This window comes from Danio rerio, chromosome 3 (genome assembly GCF_049306965.1).
Source record: "Danio rerio strain Tuebingen ecotype United States chromosome 3, GRCz12tu, whole genome shotgun sequence".
Taxonomy (NCBI): Eukaryota; Metazoa; Chordata; class Actinopteri; order Cypriniformes; family Danionidae; genus Danio; species Danio rerio.
This window is the reverse complement of record NC_133178.1, coordinates 18,365,356-18,389,030: the sequence shown is the minus strand read 5'-3', so window position 1 is coordinate 18,389,030 and position 23,675 is coordinate 18,365,356. Positions and strand designations below refer to the sequence as shown.

Below are 23,675 nucleotides of genomic sequence, written 5' to 3'. Positions count from 1 at the left end.
TCATCTTTCCCTAGTCTTCTAGTTCCTGCTGCTGAAAAACATCCCCACAGCATGATGCTGACACCACCATGCTTTATTGTAGGAATGGTATTAGCCTGGTGATGAGCGGTGCCTGGTTTTCATTAAACCAGAGAATTTTGTTCCTTATGATCTGAGAGTCCTTCAGATGCCATTTGACAAATTCCTGGTGGGGAGTGGCTTTCCATCTGGCCACTCTACCATACAGGCTTGATTGGTGGATTGCTGTACAGATGGTTGTCCTTCTTTAAGGTTCTCCTCTCTCCACAGAAGAACGCTGGAGCCCAGACAGAGTGACCATCGGGTTATTGATCACCTCCCCGACTAAGGGCGTACTGCCCCGATCACTCAGCTTAGATGGCCGGTCAGCTCTAGGAAGAGTCCTGGTGGTTCCAAGCATCTTCCACTTTCGGATGATGGAGGCCACTGTGCTCATTGGAACTTTCAAAGCAGCAGAAATTTTTGTAACCTTCCGCCAAATCTTTTTTTTTTTTTTTACATTGTCATTATGGTGTATTGTGTGCAAAATTTTGAGGAAATAAATAAATATAATCCATTTTGGATAAAGGCTGCAACACAAAAAAATGCAGAAAAAGTGAAGTGCTATGAATATCAATGACAAATAAAACTTCAACCCCAAATTTGTAAAGAAATGATCAACATCATTTTTCAATTTTAATCCAGCCATTTACCATGCACTTCAACGCTATTTCTGAATCAACTGAACCTAGCTGTAATTTTTTGTTTTTTCTTTGCCTTCCAAATTGCAAGAGCGACAGAGACAGAAAAAGGGAGCAAAAGAGATGTCGCCAGGGAGACCGGTGTGTGTCAGAGCTCTAGAAGATGGTCTAATCAATGGGACTTGATCCAGTGGTCAAAAAATGTCAGCCCATGATCGCTCTGGAAAATCACCAGAAGCCCACGGCTCTAGCTGGACGCACTTTTATGATCGTTTGAAGAAAGTGCTTTTAAGAGGCTTTTCGTTTCATCTTGACTCGTCCTAACCCTGCATTTACGCTAGTGGATGTCTCTTTTTGCAATTTAAAAAGTAACAGGGACAGTGCATATTAATTAAAAGTAAAAACTGTAAATAAGTCATAGCCCCAAGCATTAATTCTCATCTCTTCCCCTCGTCAAAATAATAAAAAAAAGCAACATAAAATCTAAAATACAGGTAAGTATAAATGAACACACACAAATACACACAGTGGCATGACGCATACAGAGTTGCATACAATAAAACTATTAAAGTGTAATAAAAAGATAATTACAAGCTGCATTTACTGTTAGCCTTTTCTTTAGCTCATATTTACACATTGAGTAATTTGTAATATCTCTATTTAATACAAAGAGTATTTCCATAATTATTATTGATGGCTATAACTAAGAACGATCATGCCAATGTTGTGCATCTAAACTGTACAGCACAGTCTTCTCTAACTGATCATGTAGTTCTGCCTCTATTATGTGTGATATCTGTGTCTCACAAAGAAGGTGGAGCATGACCAATCATTTTAAAAATCAAGCAAACATCAGCCAGATGTTGAATATTATTAAAGTTCAATAAGTAATGTTTTTGGTACTATATTACAACAATGATCAAGACCTATTAGTCTTCCGATGTAATACTTTAAGGGTCTGTTTGTAAAGTGATTTAACTGATTTGAACACTTCACTGGGATTAACAAGTAGCACACTTTTGCAGATGAATTGGGCAAAAGGAAAATGGACTAATTATCATTATGCTTCACCAGTTTATTGATTACTTTAAGAATTTTTTTTGTATTGCATTTTTTTCTTAATAAAAAACAAAACAAAATGAAGCTATGTTGGTTATGCAAATGAGGCACTATTTACATGCACTAATTGGCAAACATTTCCAGCATAAAAATCTGAACAAGTCAAGGTAAAAATTTTTATTTAATTTTACCCCATGCATTTATTAGTGTCCGAGGTTTTTACAGAGGGGATTTTGAAAATCTCTTCATATCATTGTCAAAATAATTTATTTCCATTAGAATAAAAAGAAAAGAAAAGAAGAAGACGGATAAATAACACAGTGTTTTTGCATGCAATGTATTGCCTTAATGAAAAACTCTGAAATTAAACCTGATAATTCACCATAATGAAATAAAATAAATAAAAATAATTAGCTGTTCATTTACTCTCTTTAAGGGCACTCAAAATGTGGATGACTTTTTCTTCAGCATAAATTTAAAAATTTTTATTTTGAAATTGTGGTCTGTGGTGGTTCATGATCCTGAGGCTACTGGCACTTCGACAAGCAAAATAAAGTTATTAGGGTTATTTGTGGCTCCTAAAAATACTGAGGTTATGTCAAAATAAGTGAAAGTAAAAAATAACTTTTGTACTATATTTTACATGATCGACACAACTCAACGTTTTTAAAATCAGCGGTTAGAGCAGAGATTAAGGTGTCAATGCAATTTGAATTGAATAATGCAACTAAAATTGTTTGCACTCTTGAAATATGAACTGCATGGATGTTATTCTTTAATTTAGTTTTCAAAAATCAGTGAAGATTTTGCAGCAAAAATAATTGAATGAACGAACGTTAAAAGAATAAATGAAATTTGAGTGAGTGAGTGAAATAATGAATGAACTTAATGAATAAATGAATGTATGAATGAAAGAAACAAACAAACCATTGAACAAATGAGTCATGAATGAATGAACCTTGAGTGAGTGAATTGATGAACTTTGAATGAACAAATAGATAAATTAATAGATCGTGAGTGAATAAGAGAGTGAGTGAAAGAATGAACAAATGTATTAACTAATTATTGAGCTTTGAATGAACAAATGAATAAATGAATTGAGTGAGTGAGTAATAAAATGAACGAATGCATGAATAAATGAATGAATAAACTTTGAATGAACTTTCAATGAATGAACGTGGATGGGTGAGTGTTTGAATAAATGAACAAATGAACTGTAAGTGAATCAATGAGTGAATGAGGGAGAGTGAAAGAATAAACAAATCCATGAATGAATGAATGAACCATGAGTGAGTAGGGGAAGGAGTGAATGAGTGAATAAATGACTTAATGAATTTTGAATAAACCAATGCATGAATAAATGAATGGGGAGTAAAAAAATGATCGAATGCATGAATAATTAATGAACTTTGAATGAACAAATGGATGAATGAATCGAGAGTGAAAGAATGAACCGAGAGCGAGGGAGGGAGAAAGTGAGTGAAAGAATAACTTAATGAACTTTGAATGAACAAATGGATAAATGAATAAATCGTGAGTGAGTGAAAGAATGAATGAATTAATTAATTAACCGTGAGTGAGTAAGGGACGATTCATTCATTCATCTGTTGATTCAAAGTTCATTAAGCCATGCTTTTACTCACTCACTCCCTCCCTTACTCACTCACTCACTCACTGTTCATTCAATTATTTGTTTATTAAATTAACATTGAACACTGAATAAATGAATGAATGAACTTTGATAATTGCATTGTGATGAATGAACTTTGAATAAATTAATGAGCTGAAGAAAGATCTTTAAATGAATGAATAAACTTTGATGAATGAATGAATAATTGAATGAACTTTGATAATTGTATTTTGATGAATGAATGAATGAATGAATGAATGAAAGAATGGATGGATGAATGAATGAATAAAGGAACAGATGAATAATCTTGAAATTAACTTTGATGAGTGAATGAATGACTGAATGAATGAATAAACAAACTTCAGCTGAGACCAAAACAACACCGAATCCAATTTCATCCAACTTTCATTGTTTGGATAAGCAATTGCCCATGATTGCTTGACTGAAACTGAGGTCTAAACAGGTTAAAACGACATCTGCTCCCCCCAGAGACCGGTCTGATGCAGATCCAAATATCACTAGAATTATGAAACAAACATTGATCTACACACAGTACAGTACTCTCCAGTGAGACTGTGACAATAATTTGAAAAAGTGAGGACAGCGCAAGAGATGCTGCCAGGCGAGTTTGTTGAGCGCGCGGGTGGCGGGCGGGTATGCGGTGGCTGGCAAATGTCACACTGACAGAAAAAAAAACCTGTGGGAGAGAAGAGACGGAGATAAATTAAGAAACGAAAAACGAAGTGTCGATAAAACCAGAACAAACTTTTCTGAGAAAGCCGAGGTGTTGTGCGAACACTATTGATTCCTCACTTTCTTTGCCAAATCAAGAGAAAAAATGCATTTCAATTAATTGAGGTGCTGAAATAATAAAAACAGGATTACAGGATTATTCTTCTTTCAGGTAAATGTCTGTTTTCTACCTGCCAGACAGCCGGCCTGTAAAAATAATTGTTTCCTGGTTTTACAAAAGCGTTTAATTAATTTGTGCAATGGTCATTTATAGACAAACTACAATCAGCATTATGGCGTGGTCATTAAAGATGATTATTTTGAATACAATTAGCTCAGTTGTTGCTAGAAATAAGACCGCACTGCTGTTTCTCAACACCGCATAAATGACATCTTTTGCTTTCCAACATTTTCTGCATGTATTAATTCATTTTCTTTTTGGCTTAGTATCTTTATTAATCAGGGTCACCACAGCGGAATGAACCGCCAATTTATCCAGCATATGTTTTACACAGCGAATGCCCTTCCAGGCACAACCCAACACTGGGAAACACCTACACACCTATTCACACACATACAGTGCATCCGGAAAGTATTTATAGCGCTTCACTATTTCCACATTTTTATGTTACAGCCTTATTCCAAAATGCATTACATTCATTTATTTCCTAAAAATTCTACACACAATTACCCCATAATGACAATGTAAAAAGAGTTTTTGAAATTGTTGCAAATTTATTAAAAATAAAAAAGCGGAAAAATCACATAAGTACACAGTCTTTGTTGTGAAGCTCTAAATTGAGCTCAGGTACATTCTGATCACTCTTGAGATGTTTCAGCAGCTTAACTGGAGTTCACCTGTGGTAAATTCAGTTGATTGGACATGATTTGAAAAGGCATACACCTGTCTATATAAGCTCCCAGGGTTGACTGTGCATGTCAAAGCACAAACCAAGCATGAAGACAAAGGAATTATCTGTAGACCTTCGACACTGTCTCGAATTGTCTCGAGGCACAAGGCCGGGGAAGGTTACAGAAAAAATTCTGCTGCTCTAAAAGTTCCAATGAGCACAGCGACCCTCATCCGTTAGTGGAAGATGTTTGGAAGCACCAGGACTCTTCCTAGAGCTGACCGACCATCTAAGCTGAGGGATTAGGGGAGAAGGGCCTTAGTCAGGGAGGTGATCAATAACCTGATAGTCACTCTGTCTGAGCTCCACCGTTCTTCTGTGGAGAGAGGAGGACCTTACAGAAGGTCAACCATCTGTGCAGCAATCGATGGAAGACTAGTCAGGATAGAGGAAAAGATGAATGCAGCAATGTACAGAGACATCCTGAATAAAAACCTTCAGAGTGCTCTTGACCTCAGACTGGGGCGACGGTTCATCTTCCAGCAGGACAATAATCTAAAGCACACTACCAAAATATCAATGGAGTTGCTTTACAACAACTCGGTGAATGTCTTTGAGTGGCCCAGCCAAATCCCAGACTGTAACGAAGGGTCTGACACAGAGGGACCCATTTGCAGTATATTTATTAAACAGAGTTTAATAAACAGATGTTAAGCGTGTGCGAACTCACATCAAACACAGTTGTAGTTAGTCAAAGGGCTGGCGGCAGGCAATCACAAGGTGAGTATTCAGGCATGGGTCAAAGGCAGGCGGCGAGGATCAAAGTCGATGTACAGGCTAAAGTTCAGGGCAGGCGGCAGGCGATACAAGGTCAAGAAACAGTCCGGGGTTATCAACGGGAAAGCAGGCAAGAATCAGAAACGCTCAGTAGTGTTAGCCGGGACAGAACAAGACTTCGCACTGAGGTGAGTGTTTGTGGTGCTTATAAGGTGTATGTGGTGATTATGGGATGAGCTGCAGATGTGTGTGTGTCAATCAGTCATTGGGATGACGTAATGCTAAAAGTCCGGTGATGATGACCTCTGCTGGCCAGCGAGGGGAATGACTGGGACCGAGTCGGTCACACAGACCTAAATCCTATTGAAAGTCTCTGGAGAGATCTGTAAAAGGCTGTACACCATTGCCTCCCATCCAACCTGATAGAGCTTGAGAGGTACTGCAAAGAGAAATGGGCAAAAAGTCCTAAAAACAGGTGTTCCAAGCTTGTGGCATCATATTCAAAAAGACTTGAGGCTGTAATTGCTGCCAAAGTTGCATCAACAAAGTATTGAGCAAAGGCTGTGAATACTTCTGTACATGTGATTTTTCAGCTTTTTGGTAAAACTTTACAATAAGGTTCATTAGTTAATGCATTTACTAACATGAACTAATCATGAACAACACATGTACAGCATTTATTAATCCTAATTGAACATTTACTAATGCATTATTAACATCCAAGTCCATGCTTGTTAACATTAGTTATTGCACCATGAGTTAACATGAACTAACAATGAACTACTGTATTTTCATTAACTAACGTTAACTAACACGAACAAATACAATAGTAAATGTATTGTTCTTTGTTTGTTCATTTTAGTAAATGCATTAATTAACATTAACTAATCAACCTTGTTATAAAGTGTGACCAGCTTTTTATTAGTTTTTATAAATTTGCAACAATTTTTTATAAATTTGCAACAAAGGCTGTAACAATATATGTAACATACGTAATATATGTGGAAAAAGTGAAGTGCAATCAATATTTTCCGGATGCACTGTAAACTATTAAAAATGTAGTTTATCCAATTGACCTATAGCGCATGTCTTTAGACTGTGGGGGAAACCAGAGCACCTAGAGGGAACTCGCGCAAACATGAGGAGAACATGCAAACTCCTCACAAAAATGCCGACTGACCCAGCCAGGACTCAAACCAGCGACCTTCTTTCTGTGAGGTGATTGTGCTACCCACTGCGCCATCGTGACACTCGCTTGCATTAGTGTTTTTATTTTAAATCTTCATATCTACATATCTCCCACACGGCTTCAGTGGACTTCACACATCACTAACTCCCTTTGTGCTTTCTTTTGCGGTTTACAATGCATAATTATTCATCATCCTGGTTAGATAATGATTAATTAATTTTGCTATTCCTACGAGCCTAGCGTGTAACTGTGATACTGTATGTTTCACATGTTTAGATGCAGAGGGATCTTCACACTCCATGGCAACAGGCAACCTTTATGCATAGCGACAGATGGTTGGTTATTTTGGCTAGGGGGAAAAAAAAACAGGAATGACAGGAAAAGTATTGAGATGCATGGATGGAGACGAAGGAGCTTGCAGGTGACCGGTCAGAAAAGTGGGGAGATGTTTCCACTTAACTGAAGGTATTGGCAGCCTAGCAACACAATTTAAGTGATGATGTCCCCTAGCAACCGAGTAGGCTTCACTCCCTTTTGCTATTGCACAGAGAAACTATCAGCAAAGTTCAACAGAAAGAATTGCACGAACACAAACAGATAGGCAGAGTTAAACAGGACGCACTGTTCTCTGTGTTTTCTTTTACTATAATTAATTGCAGCTCATTCTGAATAGATCACATTCTAACCATCGTTTTGAGACGTAGTCTGGGTTAAATCCTCCTCTTTCTGTTTAAATAGCACTATGCTGTGATCGCCCAGAGAGTGCATTAGCAGTCTAGCTCTAACCAGAAGACCTTGCAGCATGATGCTGTGTGCGCCGCTCGCATCTGGTTCTGGCTTTACATGAGTTTGTTTGAGAGAGTCTCTGCTGCACACTTCATTTATTTTTAAAAAAGCTCTCTCTCAGAGCAAGTACAATTAGATTCTCCATGTCTTTCATTATGTTTTACATACATGACATATTAACCTGCTGGAAAATGACCAGCTAAAACCACCTTGACCAGCCTGGTTTATGCTGTAAATAGTTGGTTTTAGCTGGGCTCTAAGCCTAGCTAGGCTGGTGAAGCTAATTTTAGCTGGTCATTTCCCAGCCTGTTCAGCTAAGACTAGGCTGGAAATGGCTGAAAACCAGCCTGGAATGGCCAAAACCCCTTTAAAACCAGGCCGGTCGATCAGCTAAGTCCAGCCAACCAACCAAGGCTGGTTTAAGCTCTTTTTTAGCAGAGAAATAGATAGTTTATACAGACAGACTAGTGATCACTTAAGACTAGTCATGTCCTGTGAGAGACTATGCGCTTAGGCTTATGACTGGATCAAGCTTTCTTGTTATTCACTTCACTTTATCATTCACTTTCCTTTGGCTTAGTCTCTAATTTAGCTATTCCATACGTTTTACACAGCAGATGACCTTCCAGCTGCAAGCCAGTACAGGGAAACACCCATAAACTCTCACATTCACACACATCCATGCACTATGACCAATTTAGTTTATTCAATTCACCTATAATTTTCATTGTACATTGTATAATTTTTTTCATACACGTTCCACTGTAAATAAACAGTTGAAATGGTCAGTAATAGGTTTTATTTTTATTACTATTATTATTTACAAAGAAAAGAATAAACTGCATACATAAGAAAAAGCTGCAAACAAATTATAGTTTAGCCTATTTAAATTAATAGCCATTATAAAGAAATTGAATCAAGTCATCTAAAATCTCATTAACATTTTCTTGACTGTATAATTTAAACAGTCTGATTAAAGAGCAGCGAATGAATCTCTTACTTCGATTTTTCGTTTGATTACATTAAATAACAGAGTTGACACTTTAAAAGTAGTGCTGTCGTAATTTTTTATGCTCATTTTTAGACAAATTTAGTTGTTTAAAAGAAAACCCACCATGGTCTTTTTTTTTTAGATGTTTTTATAATAATAATAATAATAATAATTATTATTATTATTATTATTATGTGTTTATGTCTGTTCAAACACGCACCCAAAACCCAGAGTGTCCACTTTCGCTCTGCTTCAAATAGCTTGTACAGAACCCGTTTGGGAAACAGCATTTATTTATCAGTAAGGAGCGTGTCTGACAGTCACGCACCGCTACATGAACGGACTGTTTTATGGATTGCATTGGAGGGGCAACGGAGGCTGTAATGGAATGAAATCGTGCCATTTTTATATTTATTTCAAAGTGTTTTCAGTTTTCATGGGTTGTTGCTAGATCAGATATGGTTGCGACCGGAAGTTAACGAAAATTATTCATGTTGTTTATTAAATTTCCCAATAATTGGTTTTACTAACGTCTACCCCCACCCCAACCCTAATCCCAACCATCACCCTAACGTAAAAACAGTAGTTGTACCGAGTATTCATTCATTCATTCATTCATTTTCTTGTCGGCTTAGTCCCTTTATTAATCAGGGGTCGCCACAGCGGAATGAACCGCCAACTTATCCAGCTAGTTTTTACGCAGCGGATGCCCTTCCAGCCGCAACCCATCTCTGGGAAACATCCACACACACATTCACACATACACTCATACACTACAGACAATTTAGCCTACCCAATTCACCTGTACCGCATGTCTTTGGACTGTGGGGGAAACCGGAGCACCCGGAGGAAACCCACGTGAAGGCAGGGAGAACATGCAAACTCCACACAGAAACACCAACTGAGCCGAGGTTCGTACCAGCGACCTTCTTGCTGTGAGGCGACAGCGCTACCTACTGCGCCACTGCTTCGCCCTGTAACTTGTATTATTTATGTTATATATTAAATTACCCAATAAACTGTATTTTTTAATGTCTACCCCTACCCTAACCCTAAAACCAAAAATTGATATGCATATCGCCGGCTGACTTTGTATCCTATGTAGACTTTACCATTTTCATGCCTAAATAAAATGAAAGCATTGAGCAGACTCACATTTAAGAGCAAGAGGTGTCCCTGGTGGATCGGCGGTATGGTTTGCGAATAGGGAACATCGGCTCCTCGATGTTTATTGATACCCTTCATAGAAAGATCAAAAATATGAGAGAAATATGGGAAAATAACTTTACAGGATGATATTATGATAGAATTGTAAAATACACAAGAATCCCAGGAAAAATATGAGAGTTGACAGGTATGAGATCACAATCCAGAGCACCCCCATGTTGTGGTGTCGATAAATCTCCAGCAGCTGTGATATAATCATATCAATATGGACCAAGATCTATGAGGAATGTTTCCAGCAGCTAGTTCACTCAGCTTTGTCTATTTTAGGAATACATTGTGTATCGGTGAGATCAGCAGATAATGATGCTTTAATTAAGACAGGCTCGCTCAGCGTGGAGACCTTAAACAGCAGAGTTCAGTGCACAAGCTTTCTACCATTGCTGTTAATTGTTCCTGCTGCTTTCTCGTCTCCTTCCAGCTCTCTTCTGGGAGAACACATCGCACACACTCGCTGCATGTGGTCAAAGATCAGTTTCTCCAGCAGAGCCCAATCCAAACAGGCATTATGTGTTATTAGCCCACGCTGACCCTCGGATCGGGTCTGGAGCTCTGGCCATCTATTAGGTATTTCTTTCTAAACACAGAGTGTATGAAGAAAAGTGGTGTCATGGGTGATATTATTAAGGAAGTATTGTCAGGAGAACTGAAACGCAAACACCTGCGTGCCCACAATGGCGCAGATCAAGCCTGTGTACTGTGGCTTATCCCTCCACATCTCGCTCGCAAAAACAATCCCACAATTCCAGCACACTAGGCAGTAACTAAGCAACAGGCCAGAGAGAGAAGAAACACAGAGAGAGAGAGAGGCACAGAAGAGAAGGGGTGAGGAGTTGGCGGGTCTAGTGGTATCTGCGGTTTCTTTAGCATTGATCTAATCAGACCCCACCGGTCGACCTTTTTTTTTTTAAACTCTCATTATTTCTCCAAACCTCCTTCCTTTATAAGGGAATTATAGAGATATGTCATGATAGGGGCTGTTCCATTCAGTACAAAGATGTCTTAGTCAGAAAAAGGCTGCATGATTTCTTCATAATAGGGAAACGGCAAAGCAGGTCTCAATTTACTCAAAATACACTACTCTTTAAAAAGTGGCCATGTCTTAAGAACAAACATGATTACTACACATACACCATTTAAAGCAGTTATTGAGGGGCTAAAATTATTAAAAACTATATGAACAAATAATAACACTTGATTTTGAATAAAATAAACTTATTTAAATGCATAAAACAGTAATGTCCTGAAATATAATTATTTAAAATAACTTGTTTCTGTTTTATCATACAATTATTAAAAAATATATCATTTATGCCTGAGGAGGACAAGCTGACTTAAACAACATTTCTCTAGTCAATGTTGATAAAAATGAAAACAGTTGTGCTGGTTAATATTTCAATAGAAAGGCTGTTTTTTTTATTACAGAAAGCTCAATAATTTACAAGAATCTATCTATCTATCTATCTATCTATCTATCTATCTATCTATCTATCTATCTATCTATCTATCTATCTATCTATCTATCTATCTATCTATCTATCTATCTATCTATCATCTATCTATCTATCTATCTATCTATTCATCCATCCATCCATCCATCTGTCCCACATCCTTGTTTATGTCCTCGCTACAACATACCCTTAACACTAGACACTATTCATGTATTAAATCAATTTGAACAAATAAAATACTTACAGGTTATGGTTCACAATCAGATTTGTCTATTATAGTTGGAGCTACTTCCTTCTTTAAGGAGTTTTTGCCGAATCCAGCACTGAACAGGGAGAGATTCTGGAAGCTGTCCTTTGTCAAATGCTAGCTACATCTTTATATATATTTAATTCTCTGGTTCATAATTAAAATTAAACTATAAGCACTTCTCTCTTTATGTTGTGTCCTTTGGAAGCCCAAATACAGAAACAGAAGAAGCTCTGTGGAAATAGCAGCATTTGGACAGCATTAATGTTTCCTCTGCTATAGCACTGCAGCACCTTTGGCCATGCCCCTTCGCTGCGCGGGGTGTATGCGTGTGGTGAATGCACGTAACCTGAAGTGCTTGTGATCTCACTAGCCCAGATGTATTTTTTGTAGTCCCAAAACTTCATTCGCTGTAAGCTTTGCTAAGCTAACACTGTAAAAGCCAATAGCCCCTTTCACACATACAGACCTTTCCGGAAAATTACCGGCAATTTTCCGGAAAAGTTGTATGTGTGAACAGGCCCTTTTTGAAAATACCGATAAATTCGTTCCGGCTATTTTCCGGAAAGAGAAGTTGTAACATTACGTGCTGACGTGAGACGTCTACTCTAGCCAATCAGAACACTAAGACGCATTCAAATCTGCGCGGTTTTAAAAAAAAAAAAGCCTTTGAATATTTTTTTTCTAGACACCTTTAGCTGCTAGACGTTAGTCAGATAACATTTACATGATTCTTCTTAATGCCAACTGTGTAAATAATTATCGATAAGATGCTTATGATAAGCCGTTGTTTGTTTACCTTCAAGCTCAGCTTCCTTCAGTGGCTTGACGCAGTGCTTCAGCTGGTGAGCGCCAGCCCAGCACACACACATATCGTGTAACTTACATCTCGACATGCGAAAGTGTTTCTCTATATGTTTTCATCGAAGTTGTTCACAATACTTCTCCATCCACAGAGTTTGTAATTTAGTCAAATGTCTACAAATACAAGCGCAGCCATTTAGAGCTCATTTCTGGTTAATGATGTCATAATTTACCGGTATTTTGGAATGGATGAGTGAATGGACTTTTCCGGAAAAATTCCGTAACGTCCTTGCCTGTGTGAACAGTGCTTTTTTTAAATTACCGGTTAAGTCGTTCCGGAAATTTTCTGGATATTTACCGGTATCACTGTGTGAAAGGGGCTAAAGTCTCCCTTTGCACTGAACTTTGAGCGTATTACACTCAGAGATATTGTTTATGTCCACACAGCTACAATAAACATCGACTAAAGTTATAAATAATAATATTGTAGTAGACCACCCCTTTAAAACAGCATACTATAATGCAGACAGAAAGAGTAGAGAAAATACCACATTTATTCACATGACTTGAAATGAAGATTGGAGATTGGCTTTGGTGTCATGCCCTACAGAATACTCTGAAAACCCTTCTAGTGTCCATTAATAATGCCAAATTGGTTCTGTATATTACACATATAATTTACTTCCAAGCACCGAGTCATTTCTGTTTCTTCAGCGTCTGACCAGCAAGTGGCATTTGATCTAATAACCAAACTCAATTTTCTAGCTGAGTGCTTTTCAGCGCATTAGACAGTTATCTTCTTGCTAGAACAATTTGATCCAAAAACAACTGCATTGCTTAAAAAGTGAGCTTGAAGACATGTCTCCATTTATCCTGACTTTGATCGCAAAACTCAATGTTCTGCAGGGATATTCAACTATGAATAACGTGAGGAATAATGAATGCCATGGGCTTCTGAATGTTTAACTGCCTTTATTAACAGGACACATCAGAAGGTTTTACTTTTCTAGTGCTTCAAGAATTGATACTAGGATTTATTGAAGAGAGTGAAGCAATTAAGATAGACTGAGGACTCTTCATCAGTTCATTATTGCTGCTAAGCAATGGCAAAATAACCCTGGTTATACTTTTCTTAGGAATTTGACGTACTCAAGCCATATTATGTCCTTTTCATGAATTCCTGCTCAATTAATGGGCTCTATGTACAGATAGAGTTTTTAAAACCAATAATAAACTTTTGGTGAAAGTTTAATGTGACTATTTTCAATTTTACAAGGTTGTTTTTACAGCATCAATGTTGTAATGTAATTACAATACATTCAGTTAAACAGAATTCATTTAGTTGTTCAAGCATAAAAGGAGATGAAAGACCATTGTAACCGCTAGCGCCGTCAGTAGCAACAAGCTAGCACAGAAATTCCATTGAAAATACTGAGGTAAAATGAACGGTCATGTTTTAAAGACATGACAGGGGGAAATGGAATTTAATGCAGTGCTTCTTGACTAATCGTAAAGCCACTTCATATCGTATATCTAACAGGCAGTGAAGATCGCAGATTTTTAAAGAAAGACGTAACAATTTTGTAATGGAAAGACCAGATGCCCTTGGGCTGCCTGGCTGAAAATGAAAAGTACCTGTGCATATAGCCCATTGCATCAAACATGGTAAACAATTCTGACGTTGCTGTCCTAAAGAGGGGGCTTGAGCTATCAACCCCTGAAGAGAGCTCGGACCTCCCGTCTCTTGAGTAGGCTTGAGGCTTGACTAGAGCTCCAAGTATGAGTCCCGTATTAATAAGGGTTCGCCACAGCGGAATGAACCGCCAACTTATCCAGCAAGTTTTTTACGCAGCGGATGCCCTTCCAGCCGCAACCCATCTCTGGGAAAAAGTGACAAGTTGACTTTACTTAAAGTAACTAATCAGTGTTTACAGTGTATTAAAAGTAAAGCATTATTTTCAGTTGTACTTTTTTTTTTTTACCTTTTCGTCAAAGCAATAAAGTATTTGTTTTTTATTAAAATTCTAAAGTGAAAAGCAATATTGAGCAATGTTTTGCTAGAAAACAATTAAAGGTGCAGTGGGTGATCTGCCAAAATGCTAACCGTTAGGATAATAGTTTGAAAAAAAAAATAGTACCCCCTGCAGTCTAAACCCACGCCTCCTGAAATCACAAGCGACCACTGTAAAGATGACAACCCACTAGTTCATGTCCTTAACCAGTAAGAAAACTTTATAGTACTTTACAATGCTACAATTCCCAACGAAAAACTGTATTATATCTAGCACGTTTTCAGTACACTGCTCTCATTCGTTTACCCGTTTTGTCCTAAAGCGCCTATGCTTAGTGGTGGGCTGGCGAGTTGCAGGAATTACACTTAAGAAGCCATACTTGCATGCAACTGTATTTTAGACCAAATACACAAAGTTGCATGGTAAACAATATCTGTCTGCGTAATGTAGAAATCTATTTGTTGACAGACAGTTTGGGCTACTTATCAGAATTATGGGAATTATCAACGCAATCTCACGGCAATTTGTAACTTTTTGATTTAGTGGCTAATTTGTGTGAATTTGTACGGTCTAATTTGCACACTATAGTACTATTTGCTCATCACCCAATGACGGTTGGGGTTAGGGGTTGGGTGCCATGCCTCCTTTTTAAAATCGTACATTTTCATAGGACTGAACTCGTATGAATTCGTACGAATTAGCCACTAAAATGACAATACGTAAAATACTTATGTTTCCTTGTGAGATCAGGCTGGAATTATAAGCCTGATACGTTTTAATTGGATGAACATTTTTTGTTTTATGACTTACTCAGAATATAAAAATACATATAAATACATTTAGATCAATTACTTTAATCATTACCAGGGCTATATAGAATCTGCTGACATTTTTAGCCATTACGGAATAGAATTATTGTGAAATTGAAAGTATCAGAACTAAAAACTTAACAGATAAAATAATGAAAGTAATACATTTTTACCTTTCATTTAATGTTTATAATGCAAATCTAATTAGATCCACTTATTTGGTAAACAAAGTTAGATGTTTAGATAATATATCTACTACAAAACAGAAAATGTTACTTCACAAACTGCATTGTAAATAAATCAAATGAACAATTTTTTTATATAAATCAATAATTTTATAGAAATTAATTTAAAAACTGAATAAAGTGTAATTGACACACGTTCACACAAGTAAATAAATAGACTAAATGATGCGCCAAAAATCTTCGGAAATCTGCAGATTTCTGCACATACAGATTCCGTGTGGGCCTAATCATTACTATTGAAATATAAAGAGACTTTTAACCAGCACAACAAATAATGTTTCTGAAGACAGTCACCTACTGTACCTTTAATTACCAGATATTTTATACAATACACTGATACAATAAGCTAAAGGGAGAACTATCTATTTTATTTATTTATTATCATAACAGGGAGACACCTGTGGACAAATAAAACTTCCCAAGACCTTTGTTTTAGCCCTGTTGTTTTAGTAGACCACAACTACTGAAAAAGCATTCAGTGGCAATGGATATTAACATACACTTATAAACATGCAGTACCCTTGATTTTGTCCTGCCTCTGGATAAAGAGTTCAATTCATTCATTTTCTTGTCGGCTTAGTACCTTTATTAATCTGGGGTCACCACAGCGGAATGAACCGCCAACTTATCCAGCAAGTTTTTTACGCAGCAGATGCCCTTCCAGCCGCAACCCATCTCTGGGAAACATCCACACACACATTCACACACACACACACACACACACACACACACACACACACACACACACACACACACACACACTACAGACAATTTAGCCTACACAATTCACCTGTACCGCATGTCTTTGGACTGCGGGGGGAAACCGGAGCAACCTACGCGAAGGCAGGGAGAACATGCAAACTCCACACAGAAACGCCAACTGAGCCGAGGTTCGAACCAGCGACCTTCTTGCTGTGAGGCGACAGCGCTACCTACTGCCTACCTCGCCCAAAAGAGTTCAATTCGCACTGAAATACAACAGAGACAAGAAATGCTAGATTCCACCCTGGCAAGATGTACAGTCAACATGCTGCATCTTGCCATGATGCCACAGCCACTGATGTTCAAGCTTATTCCTAGAGCGAGACGTGACGATTTGTCACTTTGGCTGCAGTCTGCAAGTGTACAATTTTCTCCAGTTATGATTGACGTGACAACCCAGACTGATGTTGACAAGCCTGACGCAGCAGTACAGTGCTCAGTGGATGTGTGGGACTCAGTAAACAATGACCATATTTATACAACTAGTAGATTAGCATGGGAAAAAAGCAATCAATGGTCTAGCAATTCATCAGTAAGCGTCTTCCCACTCCTTTCTCCTCTTCACTAAGAAAGCAGTGAAGACTCAACAGTTGTTGCAATTTGACAGAAAACTGTGGCATTGTATCAGTATTTATGTACAACCCCCAATGGTGTAAAGTAACAAATTACAAATACTCAAACGACTGTAATGGAGTTGTTTTACAGGAATTGTGATTAACTAAGTAGTTTTAAAAATGTGTTAATTTACTTCTACTTCAGTACATTTTTAGTGCAGTATTGGTACTTTTACTCCACTACTTTCCTTCAACCCTCAGTCTCTACTTTATTATTTCCTGTCTATGAGGATTAGAAAAATCAGTCTTGTGATTCCTGTCCAATCAAATCACACATGGAAGGTAAACTACATCATAATGAACTACCCCAAGACATTTAAGGTGATTAATAATTGCAGCAAATTGTTTGGAAGCATTAAACATGTTCCTGAAAGTTGTCACAATTCTTTACACATTATGACCCAGAGACAGGTTAGATGCATGTCACTGACGAGAAGATGATAGATGTTTACTGTATGATGACCAAAATGGCCTTAAACACCCAACAGGCATAATATGCCAACATGACGTCAGATTGATGTTGTAACCCAAAGTCATGGGGATAATGCATTTTGTTTGGAAATGAAAATCAGGTTGACATCAAAACTCAACGTCAGGCTGACGTCAATGTCCAACATTCAACCTAAATCCAACCTAAGTCTAAAAATGTTACAGTTTGACGTTGTGTGGACATTACCACTATGACATCCAGCAGGCGTTAGATTTTATTTGCCATAACTGACGAATAAACGTCAATATTTGACGTCAATATGGCATTGGTTTTAAGATGTTGTCTCAACGTCGGATTTTGGTCACTTTCCAACACAACCTAAAATCAACCTTGACTTCATTATAGGACATCAAAATAATGTTGTCCTTAGACGCTGGCTAGACATTGAATTTTGGTCACCTGACATCACAACTTAAATCCAACCTAATATTAGAGTGCTTTCACACCTGTGAATCGATTCAGTAGTTCCGAAACAGGGATTCAAATTGTTACATTGTTGCTCTTTGTTCTTGGTGCGGTTCGCTTTCACACAGCAATGTTTCTAAGAGAACCAAAAAGAGACCAAAAGAGCTAAAACAAGTCATGTGTGAGTAAACTCTGGTCAGAGTTTTATGGTTTATTTTGCAGAGTCTCGCTCAGCTGTCAGGGGGATGGTAGTGGTTTGGTGGTGTTTGACAAGGTCTGAAGAGCGAGGAGGGATGCAATGGGGAGGGGTGAGAAGGGTGCGCAACGTATTTGAGGACTCGCGACTCCCGAAACTTCGGGTAGACTTGGGATGTCTGTTAAATGACCTCCCGACCTACATATAATTCTCTCTTCATATGGCCATATGCCTATTACATGTCCATAAAACACTGACATATAACCGGGCTCAGATCGTATCGCTTTCTCACTATCCGCTCCAGTGTTAGTTTCAATCGAGCAGAGACCACCTCATTCAAGCGATCTCGGAGCATATGATTTCAATAGTATCTGGATGCAGCCTTTGATGCAAGCTGAAATTGCATCACTCAGCGATGCAATGTCAAACACAATGCATTCAAATGGAGCGAGTGACGTAACTGTGAGGGGTAGGGTTAGGTAAGCCCATTAAAAAGCATTGGATGCAGCCTATTGCACAGCACCAGGTCTGCATCCAGACCCCTCTCATTGATTTGGTGCGGATCAGAGCGCGATTGGTGGTTTCACATATGCCAAACGAACTGCGCTAACTGGGCAAACGAGAAAGTCTAGGTGTGAAAGCACCTTATGACATTGTGTGCCTGCAGGGCAATAGTTAAATGCATTAGAAAATGTTATGTTTACACACATCCACAAATTACATGTAAATGCATCAGCTTTCACAGCGTAATACTCACTATTCTAGAGTACTTTTGGAAGGTCTACTTTTTCTCATAGTTTAAGTAAAATTTACAACAGATACTTTTACTCGCACTACATTTTTTAGGCAAGTAATGGTACTTTTACTTGGGAATGATTTTTCAGAACTCTTTCCACCACTGAGAAATCAGAAAAAGTTGGGACAGTATGGAAAACACAAACAAAAAGGGAAAATAGTGATTTCTAAATGTACTTTGACTTGTAATTCATTGCAGACAATATAGCAAACATTTAATGTGTTCCTCGTGATTTTTATTGTACTTTTTTTAAATAAATACATATATATGATTCTTGCAACACAAAAAATATTGTCCTAACTTTTTATGATTTGGGGCTGTTGTATCAGTTTCGTTGTGCTAGAAATAGCATCAAGCATAGTGCAACTATTTGACATCATGCATTGCACAACTAAAGTACTAACAATAAATTTTCAACAACATATTTTAGTAAGACGCATCATTTACACATTTTAGTTTTTTTATGGATACATTCCTTCACTTCAAACAGTAGAACAAATGCAGTACATACGTTTATAATTGCCACAATATATGCTACATGTTTCTTTTATAGCAAAAACACTAACAGCATTTATTCCTGTTAGGTTACATGTGGACCTGGTTGTTTTGGTTTTGTTTTGTGATTTGCAGAGTCTGCTGATTTGTGGGTGGGTCATCTCACCTGAGACCCATTATGTGGCACCTATAAAGAGTTCAACAGTTGAGGTGAGAGGGGAGCTCGATTAGCCGGACATTCCTGCCTGTCTGATTATTCTTCTCTGTTTTGGAACATGAGCTCAATTTTCTACTATGCACACACTCTTTGCCACTGACTTCCATTTATACTGACTTTGATTGCTGTAAATATCCTTTTTGTTAATTGTGACTTTTGTTACTAAATTTGTTCTCTTTATGATGCACCTGGTCAGCATTGTCTCTTTTATGTTACAATTTTGTGCCGGTTGTAATGATTTCTAAATTAACTTTGATGTGTATTTCACTGCAAACAATACAGCAAACAATTCTTAACATGTTCCTCATGATTTTTTTTAACAACCACCACATATTACTTAAGTTTTTTTAAGTTTATTCAAAATTTTTGCACAAATTAGGACTATGAGCAGACTATTAGTTAATGAAGACTCATTTAGCCAGGCTTGCCTAACCTCTAAAGGCACTTCTCATCCTTCATTCTGGCTAATTAGTGGCCAGAACCAATTATTTTTGAAATATCAATTTTCCTTAAACCATCTTTAAACTGCTTCTACTGCTTTAAATACACATGTCCATAATATTCCGTTTCCACCTTTCATGCGTTATTGAAACAACAAGGAGAATGCAACAAAGAAATATCACTTATTAAATCGTAAACTACTTTATTATTTTATGCAACACCCTTACATTAAAAAAGTGAAACATAAGGCCTATCTTAAACAAAAAAGACCCCTAGCCCATAAGATGTTATAGAATATCTTAAACTGACCAGTAGCCATGCTTTTTTCCTTTGCGTTATTTATTTATTACAAAGATGGAACTTGGAACCTTAGTTGGCTAATGATGGTTTTCGAAAACACACCCCTGGGCAGGTTGTTTGATTTGGGGGGCGTTCGCTTGCACTGGCCCGACAATGGAAAAGCGGTTGTTCCTTGTGCCACCTGATGGATATTGCGTAAAGCACAAAAACATACCTCCTGGGACATATTTTGAGCTGTCCAGAAATGTATACAGGGGTACGTATCAATAATGATTCCGGGTTAAAATTATTTAATGAGCCCAGTTTTTGCAGAACATAGTAAAATAATAATAATAATAATAATAATAATAAACTTTTAGCATGTGCTGAAAAAAGCCAGTGTAAAAATATTCAACACTATATATGTCACTTTTAGCCTCTTCGAGACTGATGCGATTTCTAAATCCAAACCTTTAACCACTGAAACCCACACTCTGGCACAGACTCCATCATTTGAGTACTCTGAACACTCTCTGTCAGGCACACTAAAGTCTCTCTAAGCAGGCAAAAGAAGACAGTGTGCCCAAAAAAAATCAAACCCACAAAGAACTGATACATACGGAGGTTCCAGTACCTGGGGGCAATTTAAATTGCTTTCCTTCACTGGGACCTGATGTCTTTAGCAAAAGTGAAAGAAGAAAATATAGAGGCCAACATCAGTCCAGCAAAACAAAATGAGAAACAACCAGCCAAAAACATCCTCCGAGGACTTACAGAAGCTAGATGCAAGATGGAGAAAGCGGAGTATACAAGGAGGTAAATTAATGCATTCAATCCCAGTTGTTTCTGTAAAAATCAATCAACATTGATCGTATTTGCCACAAAACTTTAGTTTTTTTTTTCAGTTTGGGACTTTACAAAGACTCAGAAGAGAACGTTCGAGGTTACAGAAGTAACCCTTCGTTCCCCGAGGAGGGGAACGGAAGTGCCATGAATGGGAGGATTCGTATCAGAAGCCGCTTATCTGGAGAGTATTGAACGGGCCAATGAATGAAATTAATTGGCAGCGTAAGCTTGCGCAGGTGTGCGACATCTGCAATCATCTCAGCATATAAGCACACCTGAAGCCAGCAGACGCCATCCTTTTAAGCTGAAGAGACTTTCAAACAGCTAAGGGACAGTCATTATGGCGACGGAATATGGCACTTCCGTTCCCCTCCTCGGGGAACGAAGGGTTACTTCTGTAACCTCGAACGTTCCCCTTCGGTTGGGGAACTTCAGTGCCATGAATGGGAGAATATGGAAAGCGCCACAATGACTGCACCTTACCAACACCCCCGATGAGGAGATAGTCAAGCAAGCGTGACGCACCCACATCATGGGGGGCGCGGTCCTCCAACGTGTCCCTGGCCCTAATTTATCCTACTTCAACAGAAGTTCTACGGATTTAGATATATTTTTTGGGAAGTCGTGAGCATCTAGATAATTCTAGGAAATACGACAGTACGTTGGGAAGCGTGCAATCCCGATAGGGAGGACGCTGCGGAGGCCATCCGTTACCCAAGGGGGGGATAGATGGCAGAATTTACCTATGGACTAGCCCTAAAAAGGGGGAGTACGCATAGCAAAGAATGGTTAGCGGAGAGGGAAGACACGGGTCCGCCCAGGGGGGGGACTTAACCGTGGCGGAATAAGCATATGGGATCGCCTAGTGGGGATCACGCATAGCAGGCACCTATACCCAAAACGCGGGCTGACCAGCGGGCAGACCTACAACGTAGTGGGCCAGCAAGTGACTCCTCCGCTGAGTCAGTGCTGGGGGCCACGGAGGAATCTGCAGGGCTCACCTGACGGGGAACTTTACTGACAGATAAAAAAGGCGCACGTACCTCCGTGTTAGGGAGAATGGCGCAGCAAGCGTGTTTCAACACCCTACCGAGTTGTCTCCTCAATCACCAAAGGGTTACCTAATACCCTTGAGGAAACCGGCTCCACTCGCAGATTGTAAAACCTTGCAAATGTGTTGGGTGTCGCCCAGCCCGCAGCTCTACAGATGTCTGTTAGAGAGGCGCCGCGTGCACGCGCCCAAGAGGATGCAACGCTCCGAGTGGAGTGTGCACGTACTCCCGGGGGACACGGCTGACCTCGACTCGAATAAGCGAGTGAAATGGCATCCACAATCCAGTGGGATAATCTTTGTTTCGATACGGCACTTCCCTGCTGCCGACCGCCATAACAGACAAAGAGCTGCTCAGATGATCTAAAATTCTGAGTACGGTCCACATAAATGCGCAGAGCGCGAACTGGACAAAGTAAAGAAAGGGCTGGGTCTGCCTCCTCCGGGGGCAGCGCTTGCAGGTTCACTACCTGATCTCTAAAGGGGGTGGTAGGAACCTTGGGCACATAACCGGGGCGGGGTCTCAGGATAACGTGAGAGTAATCCGGCCCGAATTCCAGGCACGAGTCACTGACCGAAAATGCCTCCAGGTCCCCGACCCTCTTGATGGAGGCCAACGCAACCAGCAGAGCTGTCTTCAGGGACAGAAATCTTAGAGATACTGATTCGAGTGGCTCAAAGGGATCGGATCGCAGACTCGTGAGAACGAGGGCGAGATCCCAAGAGGGCATGAGAGGGGGGCGAGATGGATTAATTCGCCTAGCACCCCTAAGGAACTGGATGACCAGGTTATGCTTTCCCACGGTGCCGCCAGCTACCGCGCTATGATAAGCGGAGATGGCGGCCACGTAAACCTTGAGAGTGGAGGGCGACAGCCTGCTGTCCAACTTCTCTTGAAGGAAAGAGAGCACAACACTAATCTGGCAATTTCGGGGGTCTTCTCTGCGAGAGACGCACCATTCAGTGAATAGACTCCACTTCAGGGCGTAGGCGCGCCTCGTGGAGGGGGCTCTAGCCTGAGTGATGGTATTAACCACCGCAGTCGGTAGGTTACCTAAGTCTTCCTCGCGTCTAGGGACCACACGTGGAGGTTCCAAAGATCGGGGCGAGGGTGCCAGATGGTGCCCTGTCCCTGAGAGAGTAGGTCCTCTCTCAAAGGGATCCGCCAGGGGAGGGCCGTCGCGAGGAGTGAGAGCTCTGATATCCAGGTCCGGTTGGGCCAAAGGGGCGCAACTAGCAGAACCTGTTCCTCGTCCTCCCTGACCTTGCACAGAAACTGCGCGAGCAGGCTCACTGGGGGAAACGCATACTTGCGCATGCCCCGAGGCCAGCTGTGGGCCAGTGCATCCGTGCCGAGAGAGCCCTCGGTCAGGGAAAAAAACAACTGGCAGTGAGCGTTCTCGGGGGAAGCAAACAGATCGATCTGGGCCTCCCCGAATCGCGCCCATATCAGCTGAACAGACTCGGGGTGGAGTCTCCATTCTCCAGGGCGTAACAGCTGTCGTGAGAGCGCATCGGCTGCACGATTGAGCGTGCCTGGGACGTGAATGGCGCGCAGCGATTTCAGCCGCGGGTGAC

General features: G+C 39.5%; 1 long non-coding RNA gene across 1 annotated transcript in view; it reads right to left on the bottom strand.

Annotated features, from left to right (window-relative positions):
• Window positions 1-1,922: 1,922 nt before the first annotated feature.
• Window positions 1,923-23,675, bottom strand: part of LOC141381173 (uncharacterized) — a 70,103-nt gene continuing 48,350 nt past the window's right edge. Inside the window, exons 4-5 of the long non-coding RNA XR_012400918.1 lie at window positions 9,869-9,952; window positions 1,923-4,084 (exon numbers count right to left, since the gene is read on the bottom strand). This is a non-coding gene — a long non-coding RNA (uncharacterized lncRNA). The remainder of the gene's footprint in view (window positions 4,085-9,868; window positions 9,953-23,675) is intronic.